The sequence below is a fragment of the Capsicum annuum genome, chromosome 11, assembly GCF_002878395.1.
Source record: "Capsicum annuum cultivar UCD-10X-F1 chromosome 11, UCD10Xv1.1, whole genome shotgun sequence".
In the NCBI taxonomy this organism is placed as follows: Eukaryota; Viridiplantae; Streptophyta; class Magnoliopsida; order Solanales; family Solanaceae; genus Capsicum; species Capsicum annuum.
Window position 1 is genome coordinate 231,617,430 of NC_061121.1, and position 12,305 is coordinate 231,629,734.

The 12,305-nt window shown below is 31.4% G+C and overlaps 1 pseudogene; it reads left to right on the plus strand.

The window, feature by feature from the left end:
- Window positions 1-492: 492 nt before the first annotated feature.
- The window catches only part of LOC107846097, a 152,553-nt pseudogene continuing 140,740 nt past the window's right edge, over window positions 493-12,305 (plus strand).

The following is a 12,305-nucleotide window of genomic DNA, read 5'->3' on the forward strand; positions in this document are numbered from 1 at the left end:
CTCGAGTGTGAGGAGTACGAGGGATAGAGACATTTGGAGAGGGTTTTGGAGGGGCAGTATTATCAATAGTGACGGGAATAGAAGAGGTGTTTCTTGGGAGCTTGGACCTGGACCTTCTTGGGATTAAATCTGCGATAGGAAGGTCATCTCTGTCACTATGATTATCATCATATTCATCAATTTAGAGTGGGATAGGAGGAGGAAAGAGGGGTTTCAAGGAGGATTGACAAGGTGAAAAAATTTGGGCAAAAAGGTTTGGGAAATTTCTAAAAGCAGCAAAATCGGTAAATCTTTAAGAGATTTGAGAAGGGATTAAGAAAGGTAAAGTGATGTTTGGATGAAAGATAAGTGTGGTGCAGGTATTGTTGACAGAACTGGTGAAAGAAGATGATGAAGAAGATAAAGATGATGCCATTTGCAAACTGATAATTTTTCTTGATTGAGGAGAAGAGTATGAAACACGAAACATGAGAGGGAGTATTTAAAAAAGAAATGAAAGAAGTTGAAGAGATGAGAAACTGTACCTGTGGAAGGAACGTAATGATGGGAACTTCTGAACCTGATGGGAAAGCTAGGAGCAGCTTTTTAAGTAAATGTGACTCTTTTAATTTGGCGGTTTAAATGGACCAGAAAGAAACCAAGTAAATAACTTGTTTCTCTTTAGCTACTGTTAGTAATAATAATCATACCTGAATGAAAAGATAGACAAAATTATTGCTGTAATCAAGACTCTCTACAAAATCAACACATACATTAGTCAACATATTCTAAGATCTTGGACTTAGGATACACAACTAAATGTGTGAGATTGAATTAACCAACAATCACTTTTTAAAATCTACTTTATTCTAATCAAGCATTGAGGGAGACTTATGCAATTTTAATCATCCCCAAGGCTAACCTATCTTTCTCAAAGTGTTCTCTAAAATCCTTAGTTAAAATATCAGCAATCTGATCCTCAATAGAGCAAAACATAATTGATATATGACCTTTTTCAATATTATCTCTGAGAAAATAATGTCTAATATCAATATGCTTGGTTATTTTATGTTGAACGGGATTTTTAGCTATGTTAATGGCATTTGTATTATCACAAAAAATAGGAACACACCCAACATCTATAACAAAGTCCGTGAGTTGTTTATTAACCCATATAAATTGAGCACAATAGGAACCTGCAACAATATATTCAGCTTTAGTAGTAGACAAAGCTACTGAATTTTGCTTCTTTGTGGACCAGGTAATCAAACATGATCCAAGGAAGTATGCCATTCCTGTAGTGCTTTTCTTGTCCACTAGGTATCTTGCATAATCAGCATCTGAGTATCCTACCAAATTAAAATTACTACTTTTGGGGTACCATAAGCCAAGATCACTGGTTCCCTTCAAATATCTGAAAATCCTCTTCACAGATTTTACATGTGATTCTTTGAGTTTTGCTTGAAACCTGGCACATAGACCAAAACTGAATACAATATCAAGCCTACTTGCTGTGAGGTATAATAATGATCCTATCATACCTCTATACGTTTCTTAGTACCTGTTCCCTTTTTTTTTTGAAGAATTTGCTGAAGTTCTTAGTTATGAAGGCCACTTGCTCCTTATCAAGTTCAAATTCCTCATCACTATTAGAAGCTTTCAATGCTACGATTTTCTCAGGTGCTGCTCGTTCTTTGACTCCATCAACTTCCATTTTATAAGTACTTAAGTTCCCTACTAGTTCATCCAGAGTCATGCCTTCAAGATCCTTATTAGCTTTCCTGATTGCAGTCACCTTAACATTCTATTTTGATTTAGTAATACCCTCAGTACCTTTTCAACTTGTTCTTCCCCAGAGATGAATTTTCCTAAGGAAGTTAGCTCATTTGTTAAGGTGGTAAGCCTTGTCATCATTTCATGCAAGGTTTTATTTTCCTTTATTTTGAATGCCTCATACTCAGGGAAAAGGAGAGAGATCCTAAATTTTCTTACTTGAGAAGTGCCTTCATGAGCATTTACCAGTGCATCCCAAATTTTCTTAGCAGTAGTGCAGGTGGATACCCTGTTATATTCAGCAGGTCCTAGTCCACATACCAAGATGTTCTTGGCCTTTGCATTTTTCTTCAAAGCCAACAAATCATCAGGAGTAAATTCACTCCTTACTTTCTTGACTTGTTCACCATCAACCATCTTTATTAGAATAGTGGGACCATCAGTAATCCTATCTCATAATTCATAATCTTCACCTTGAATGAACATCTCTATCCTTGCCTTCCACCAGATAAAGTGAGAACTATCAAAAAGTGGAGGTCTAGTAGTTGACTAACCTTCACTGTGACTAGTAGGAGGTGCGGAATTCATCATATTGATCTTTTATTAGGTGCTAGCCCTATTTAAGACAACCTTGCTTTGATACCACTTGTTAGAGTATGGGCCCTACTAATTATCTATCTGTGGAACAAGTAAGTAAACGTGGTTCACAAAAGTAAATATAGAACAGAGTATTTTTACGTGAAAAACACTCGGCTCAAGAAAGGTGTAAAAAAATATGACCTGTACCTCTTTAGGATTTAACTCCAACTTCACTATGATACTTGAGCCTCAACAATCAATAGAATTATAAGACTTCTTGTATCCTAGGAATTAAAACTTCTAACTCCTATCACTATAAAAACACAAATCTTCCCAAGATAAGTGTTCCTAAGTCTTCGAGTTTCCCAACTTGAAGACACAAATCCTAACTCAGTTTATAGATTACTGAGACTAGAATAATGACTCATTACAACTCAAAGAACCTACCTACCGCACACAGTCTACGACTTGCTAAGTGAGAGACTAGGTTCTTCTTTAGATATGTGAACTGATATGCTGATTGTTGATTATCTTTTCAGTGCTTTAGTGAATGGCTTTTTAATTCCATTTGTTGTATTTAAGCCATCTGTGATAAAGTCCTTTTTGATGTCTACTTCTCTCTCAAGTAGGACTCTTATCAAGTGACTCCTCTACTTGCTGCTGCCGCCTCTTGCTCTCTTAGATTTTATAGGACTCTTTCGCCCTGTCTTCTCTCATTGCTGGACTCCTTGATCAACCCAACTTCTGCACTATTTCATGTTTTCCTTCATCTTGACTAGGACTCTTTTGCAGGACTTCTTATTCCACTTAACTTCTGAGTTGATAGATATTATCCATTTCTATTTGTACACAGAGTCATCTTATCAATAACTTTACTGCAGCTTAGCTTTGCTCACTTGGATGGACCAGCTTTTACAACATGTTTCATTCATATGTCTATCATCAAAACTCAACATGTCCTAACATAGTGGCAGTTGTATTTGGTAAAGCTTGTTTCTTTGATTATTTCTTGGGTTTATTAGTAGATTTTGTATGTACTAAGTTGGATTTGTGGCCTTAGGAATTCTTGTTTATGTTTTCTTGATTTTTTCTTACTTTAGTGATCTTAGGTTTATTAAGTTGGATTTTTCTTGATTTGACAATGGATGCATGTATGTCATACAAGATGCCCGTTCATCGCACGAGATGCACGTATGGCATACGAGATGTACATGTGATGTACACAAAAACAAATTTTATTGAATATACTTGAGACCTTTTATTAATATAAATGAAGGATAAATTTCTAAAATTAATCATCTTATTTATGATTTCTCAAGAAGCGCGTGAACTACATGATTTTTTTTGGATTTGTTTTACAAGAGTTCGGTTGGGTTCCCCTCCAAAGACTTCTATGTACAGATAGACACTGGAAGTGATGTTCTGGGTTAGCTATGTTCCCTATAATGGTTGCCCAACGTATAGTCTAGTTCAGGTTTGGAAATTATTATTTTTATTTTATTGGTAATTAAAAATTGTTATTAATCATCAAGTGTGTATGAACAAAACACAGTTTGGCTACAACTCAGCCAATTGATCTCATCTAAGATAAACTATCACTCGTACCAGTAAATTTGGAAAGCAGTCCTACTACAAATGATCTACTTTTAAATCAGTAGCTAGTTTTCTTAACAACTCTTTCTAACTCTAGAAATAGAATTTTTGCAATAAGCATTTGATATACATTGAAGTTCTCACATTACAGACACATGCAATTTGCCGAGCTAAGCTCTACACATCCTAGCTTGGGGCTTACTTCCCTTAGTATTCTTCATTATCCATTTTTGTTGATCTGTCCTAGTGTTGTTGCTTGTATTTATCATTTGGATCCATCTCTCCCATAAAGGTGTCTTTTGTTTCCAGTTGAGAGCGACACATAACACACATAAGGTCAACATTACATCCCCACATGATCAACCTCTCTGTGGTATTTGGATTTCCGTGCATCAGCACCCACAGTGTAAAAATTTCTTTTTCGCCTTGCCTCATTTGATACTATAAGATGTCTCCAAGTCAATGGTCCCAACTTTCCACAAGGAGTTGTAGAGTAGCAAATATATGTCTATTCTAAATTATTGATCCCTTTGGTGAGCCTTGGATGTGCCTCAGGAAACCTGCAGCTTCCACAATTTTTCTTACCATCCAGCTAGCTGTTTTGGGAATAGGAACATCATCTAGTCGTCTACCTTTAATATAATAAGAATGTATCCATTTGATCAACAACTTGTCTTCTTTATGCACCATGTCCCAAAACACTTTAGTGCAGTCTTATTCCAAATTTTGAGATTAATGAATTGAAAACCACCGGCAGCCAATGGCAACCACATTTTTTCTCATGATACTAGTGCTCTTTTAGTAATCATATTTGCTCCTGGCCATATGTAACTTCTAAGGTATGCCTCAATAGTCCTACTGAGTTTAGTATCTCCTCATATAAATAGCAACAGATAATCGGCAAAACTGAGGTGTGTGATTCCCAGCTTTGAGCATTTTGGGTGATACTTGAATTTTCTATTTGAGCTGAGTTCTTTGAGGCTTATGGATAGATACTCCATTGAAATCGCAAATAAGAAGCGTGAAATCAGTTCAATATGTCTTAGAACTTTAGCAGCCTGAAATGGTTCTGTTGTTGCTCCATTTATCACAATTGAATAACTAACAGTTTTCAGACACTCCATTACCTAGTTTATAAACCATGCTGGAAATTCCCATGTTTTCTTTTTCTTTTTTGGGTGTAGGAAATCTTGGTTTTTGAGCATACAGTTGTAAGGATAGTGTTTGACAAAAAATTTCTTTGTATAATAGAACCGCTTAGAATTCTTTGATCCATCAAGCTCGTCAACAGCTCGGCCGGTCTTATATTCAGAGCTAAGATGTGCTGTTGGAGGCAATCTTGTTCTACTCAAAATCATTGTGGGACATCAGGATATTATATTGCAGATTTTATGCACTTTGATACAATTGTAGGAAATTCCTTGATGTCAAACTCATCTGCTCGGGTCATTTTTGGGTAAGCTATAATTCATCTTTATAGTTTTAGATAGTGTATGTTACTTCCCTACTTGTCATTATTTAACCTTATAGTTGTTGGAATTTTATGATACAAATGTAGCACATCATGGACTGGTGAACTCCTAAGTAAACCTGACAGAGCAATTGACGGCAGCCAATGGCAAACACATTTTTTCCCATGATACTAGTGCTCTTTTAGTAATCATATTTCTCTTGAACATATGTAACTTCTTCTACGTCATGTATATCTCTATCAGGAAGTTGGGTAGTTCTCTTTTTGTTTCTCTTTTAAAGAAATGAAGGAGATAATGAAGTTTCTAGGACTAGTGGCAATTGTACTTGGTAAAGCTTGTTTCTTGATTATTTCTTGGGCTCATTATACTCTATTTTTTTTAATTAATTGACAATGAATGCACGTATATCACACAAAATTCACACAAGATGCCCATTTATCACACGAGATGCAAATATATTGCATTAGATGCACGTGTGGCACACGAGATGCACATGTGATGTACACAAAACTAATTTTATTGAATCTACTTGAGACCTTTTATTAATATAAATGAAGTATAAATCGTAAAATTAATCATTTTATTTATAATTTCTCAAGTAGCACGTAAACTACATGATTTTGTTTAGGATTTATTTTATAGGAGTTCGGTTGGGTTCCCCTCCAAAGGACGTCTCTGTACAGATAGACACCAGAAGTGATGTGTTGTGTGTTAGTTGTGTTCCCTGTGACGGTTGCTTGACATAAAGGTTTGGAAATTATTATTTTATTTTATTGGTAACTAGTGTTTGCGCGGATTAAATATATTTCGACTGTTAAATTTTTTTATTTTTTTTTAAAATTTAAATCTGATCTTAATTTATTTTATTATTCACCTTTAATTTTATACATGTATTTTTCTTAAGTTTTCATCACTTAGGTATTTTTAATATTCTAAAATACTTAATTTTATATAATATAATGTAGGTGAAAAATAACTTTATTTTTCTTAAAAGAAAGTAGAAAAGGTTTGATTTATTTTAGTGCATATTTTTAACAAATTTTAGAGCTCAACTATTTATTTATATATTTAATCCTAATCTAATTACATAAAGTGTGCACTTTTTATCTTACTAGTTTAACTGCACGTGCCTCACATGTGTAACTTTTGATTAATTACATATATTTTATGTACTTTAAAATTTTTAAATTTTGATATTTTTGTTAAATTTTTCTGCTTTTATATTTATTTCTAATTTTTTAAAATCTCCTTTAAATCAAATTTAGTTAATTTATAATTTTAAACTAATGGAAAAAGTGTTAGTTGTCATAAATTCAGATGACTTCTAATAAAAAAATTACTTTAAATATTTAATTAATTTTAAAATAATGAAAAAGTATTAATTGTCATGAATTGTGATGACTTCTAATAAGGAAAGGTTTTACTATAAATATTTAATTAATTTTTAGCCCTTAAATATGAAAAATAGTAAAAAGACGATTTTGTCTAAAACAAACACTTTTAATAAAGGGAAAAAGGTCCAAACAACATTTTTAAGAGCCTTCACACTTTTAATATAACTAGTTTAGGAGTACGCGCCTTGTGCGTGTACCTTACTTTAATGAGTTCAAACATTACACTAAATAGGATATTTGTTTAAATAATAAAAATGAATACAATAATTAAATTTAATAGCTTCTGAATATGTAAAGATGGAGAATTTATTTATTAAACCTAATCTTTACCAAAAATATTTTTAAAAGTCGATCGACATTTATCTACCATCTGTAAATTGCAACAAAACAATACAATGATAGAGACATTAAAATAATATAATTAAATCTAATCTTTACACACTATTTTTTTTTCAAAGTCGTCTGACACTCATCTACCACCTGTAAATAATAACAAAATAATACGATAATAGAGATATGAAAATAATACAACTAAACCTAACCTTTATATAAAAAAATTCATCAAAGCCGACCAACATTTATCTATCACCTATAAACTATCACAAAATAGCAAACTAATTGAGATATTACGATAATACAATTAAACCAAACCTTTACCTGAAAAAGAAAATTCAAAGCCGATCCATATTCATCTAGCATCTTTAAAGTAAAATAAAACAATAAGCTAATAAAGATATCAAAACAATACAATTAAACCTAACCTTTACACAAGAAATTCTTCAAAGCCAACCGACATTCATCTACGACCTGTCAACTATAAAAAAATATATAATAGTGATCACAAAGTTTCGACTTTTGATCCAACTAATTCTTTTCTGAGCAAAAATTTGACCTTAAAGAATGATTTTGAATGTAAATAAAGAAGATATATATATAGGGTTAGAAAATCAAGCATCCACCAATCTAGACATGCAATCGAATCAAGTTAGATGAGCATCAATCATATAACTAAGATAAAATATCACATGAAAAGAGAGTCGAGGTAGAAATCTCAAAATTACAATGCTTTTTATAGAAGTGAAGGAATTAGAAATTAAAACGGACACTTGTTAATATTTAAGTAAGGTTTTTAAATTTCCTATATTTTAGAATATTTTTTTTTAATTTTGTTTTGGAAAAGTCACGTTTAATACAAATATACCTTTTATTTTTCATTTTTTTGTAAGAAGTCACAAAAATAAAAAAGTACCAATATTTTTTTTAGAAAAAGTAAACCAACCCCCCCCCCCCCCCCCCCCCCTTTTTTTTTTTGAAAAATTGACGTAAACAAAAATAAAAAAAAATAATAAGAACCCTTTATTTGGGGAAACAGTCTCGCGCACAAGAAAACACCCAATAAAAATATTACCATAAACTTAGGAATTCAGCTATAATACAAAAACTTTCTCAAGTTATTTTTTTAATATATTTATTATAATCATTGTTTTTAAAATTTTTCTTTTAAAAGTTTAGTAGAAAGGAAAATATTAATTAATTTTCCTATTATATATTTTAGGAGTCTCATATATTTTAGGAAGTCTTGTTAATATAATAAAAATAATTAAATAATAAATTTAAAAAATAGTGAAAAGACAGTTTTGTCTATAGAAGAACTTTTTAATGAAGGGCAAAAAGTTCAAATTAGTTTTCTAAGGGTTTCACACTTTTAATATACTATAGATTATAGATTATAGATATAGATATAGATTTTATTTTTCATCTCTCTGTAATTTTTTAAATCTTTAATGTATTTCTCTTTTCTGCTTTTCTCTTCTTACAAATTTTTCTTCTCGTAATCATGAAATCTTACCTGAATCTGAATTTTGCTGACATATCACAATCAAAAAGAAGTGGAAATGGAAATAATTTTTTATTAAACACAAATAACACCAATAAGCAAATTTTGACTGTTCTAAAATTAAATCAATAAAAAGATTGTTCCATGACTTTTCTCCTCGTGCATGTCCATACTCACCAATCTTGATAACAAATAAACAAAAATATGTATCATATCATCAAAAGATACCAATCTAATAATCATCGTAATTATATTATAAGAAGAAAAAGAAAATGAAAATTAGCATTCAACAATTTCATAGGTGATGTTATTTATAGGATGACTAATTAACTATATGAATTAAGTAAATAGAAGTTGAAGAGACATGTAGATTAAGTTGAAAATGTTAATAGGTTGAGGTTTCTTGTAACTCATTAGATATAATTATTATAATAAATATGATAGTATTTTAATTAGTAAATAAATTGATTAATTAAAAAAATGAATGAAAAAAATTCAAAAAAGAAAAAGAAAAAGATAAGTAAAATCCTTGACCAAAGAGAGGTGTCACATCATCTTACCTATAACTCTCTTTTATATTATAATTGTTATAAATGTATTTACATTATAGTGAATGTCTATCAAGATTTATCAATATCTACTTTAATATCTATTAAGATTTGAAGCATCCGTCTTTTACTCAGACTAGGAGTAAATTTTCCCTATAAATAGAGGGGTTTTGTTCATTGTATTTACAATCTTATGATCTCTCATCCCTCAAGAGAAGAAATAAGAATCACTCTCTCTATTCTCTCCACTCTTCTTCTTTATTCTTTCTTGTTTTATAACACGTTATCAACACGATGCTCTAACCAACTGATAAGATGGTTATGTCATAAATACTTCGAGTCTTAGAAGATGTTCACGTGGCCTTGAAAACAACGGTGCTTACGACTAAATCATTATGTGTTACTACAGAGATACTTTATACTTGAAAAAAAAATTGTATAAAGTAATCAAGGTAAGATTTCTGCATATATGGGTATCACTTCCTCTTCTTCTTTTTTCATTGCTTGAGAATTTTATTGTCATTCTCTTGGACTGGTTTTATTTCCTTTTCGTTGAAATTCAAATGCTTTAATTATTTGTAAGTCATTAGAACATGACTTTGTTTTATTGGTACTCCTATTTATAATAGTAGTAATTTATGATTTAACAAATGTTAAGTATCTATTTATTATTTTTCTACTTCCGCTTACGTGATGAATCAAAATTCACATATTTTTTATTTTTGATAGAATACATGGCCTATTATGACATTAGTTTTGAGTAAAACGACGCGCTTAAGTTTCATCGCATTAATAAAAGATAAGACATTGATGCACCATGATGATACGATATTGGGTTCAAGTCCCAGTGATTTATGCCAAAGTATGTATAAGATATTGAGTTTGAATCTCAATATACTGTACTGATGATATTATGATGGCTAAGGCAAAATCATGGGTATTGGCTGAAAAGTCATGAAATTCGACCCATTGAATATGCTCCATTCTATGAATATGGTAACAATATATGATAAGTTTGAAATATGACAACTTACTTCATTCTTGAGGTGTATGTGGTAGCAGTGTATAATATGTCTGAAAGAAGACAAGTGATTGAATTCACGAATATATGCGTGGAGGGACAATATGATAATGATCATCAAAAGTGATGATATTTTCGCACGCGTATTATGATCATAAGATGTGTTAGAGAAAAATTCTCTAGATCATATGTATGCCTCGATTTGCTCCTGACGTAGCAATATTTTGAAAAAGGTTCTAATCTATCAAAATTTGATAGACTTAAGAAACGGTTATATTCCAGTCCTGGGGAATGAAAAACTTATTAATGCAAACGTGCACTTGATTGTGATTATATCACAACTCACCTCCGAAAGAGACTGAATAATTTTAAAATCTACTTCTGAAGTAGTAAATTTGAAATTTATTCATGTAATAGTAAATCTGAAATTTACTAAAGAAAAAGTATATGTCATGGTAAACTTGGAGTTTACTAGAATAAAAGTTCATAAATTGATATGAATGATTGTGACATCTCGAAGATGTGCATGAATTGAAGAACTAGAAGATTCTTCAAGAATTGTTTATGTCATTTGTTCTCATGATAAGTTGGTTGGACCAATTAATATTGGGATTGGATCCCTTCAAATTTGAATATTATAAAAGGTGAATAAGGGCCCGTTCATCTATCATGTGATATGTTGAAAAGATGCATCAATAAGATGATCACATGTACATTCATTGTCAACCTACAGTTTGACATTCATAAAGTTGATTGCTCAATAAAATTGAGTTAAGAACATAATTTTTAGATTGTGCAATCAAGAAAGTTATCTTGATGATGATGGTTTGGCATTGAATGCCTTCGATAAATAGCTAAACTATTATTAATGAGAATAAAATTTCATGTATTGGTCTAAAATATGATATATTGCAATAGCATTTGTATGCATTAGACCAATAAATTATGATTATTTCTTCCCTCTTAATTGGTTCAAGGTCGGGAACCAATTATTGCATCTAATAATTTTGATGTGCGGTATACGATTAATGAATATACCATAATGTACAAAGATGGATTCCTCAAAGAAGTAGAGGATGTATGTTAGTTTTCCTAATATAAGGGAGAGATTATAAGCGCTATGAAATATTTTAGGAATTATCACCATGTCCTTATCCAAAAGATAATTCAAGTCAAATGCTGAAAGCATCTCAGATTAAGCGCAAGTGCTTTTATTTTGTGTTCCTAAAGGACAAAGTCTATGCATGCGTGAAGCGTGGTAGACTGATCGGTTCTAAATAAAATAGTCCTTGAAAAATAAGGAGCAAATAATCATAATAAGAAGACAATGAGCTCTTGAAGAGCCTACGACATACCACTTCATGAAACCATATAAGAGGTTCACGTACCTGAAAATAATAAAGTGATGAGATCTCAAAATGTTATGTCGCATTGTGAACCGATATAAAATAATATATCATCAATATCTTTGACATAATATTGGCACAATATTGTAAAAGATTACGAGGATCTGAATTCTACATTTATTTAAGCATGTTGACATAGAAACATTTATCAAGTGACATGAAAGGATCCATTTTGGTAAGCGTAAAACTTATTTGATTTGTAGTCCAGACACTTAAAGATGTCACTCATGAAATGTTGAATATTTTCACTTGAAAAAACTTATGTGAAAACTTTTAAGGATTCAAACTGCTTGAAGCATATAAAAGTTTCTGGTAAACTTATTTATATTCCTTATATTGTATAAGCTTATTGCTTGAACATCATTGGAACTCTTGGAGAGTTTTCAAAGCAATAGATTATTTGCTGAAATTCAAAATATATCGAATTGGATTGGTTATGAAGTACCATATCTTAGTGCAATTGATGAACTCATATACCTTGCAAATACTACAAGGCCTATAGCTTTTTTAGTCGATTTGTTAGCAAGGTATATTTTTGCTCCTACTATGAGACATCAAAATGGGATAAAACACATGAGCTTGTTTTATTCTAAAGATTGCAGTCCCGATCTTATTGGTCATGCTGATGTTGGATACTTATCTGACCCGCATAAAGCTCGGTCTCAAATAGGCTATGTGTTCATATGTGGTGGTACTGCCATAT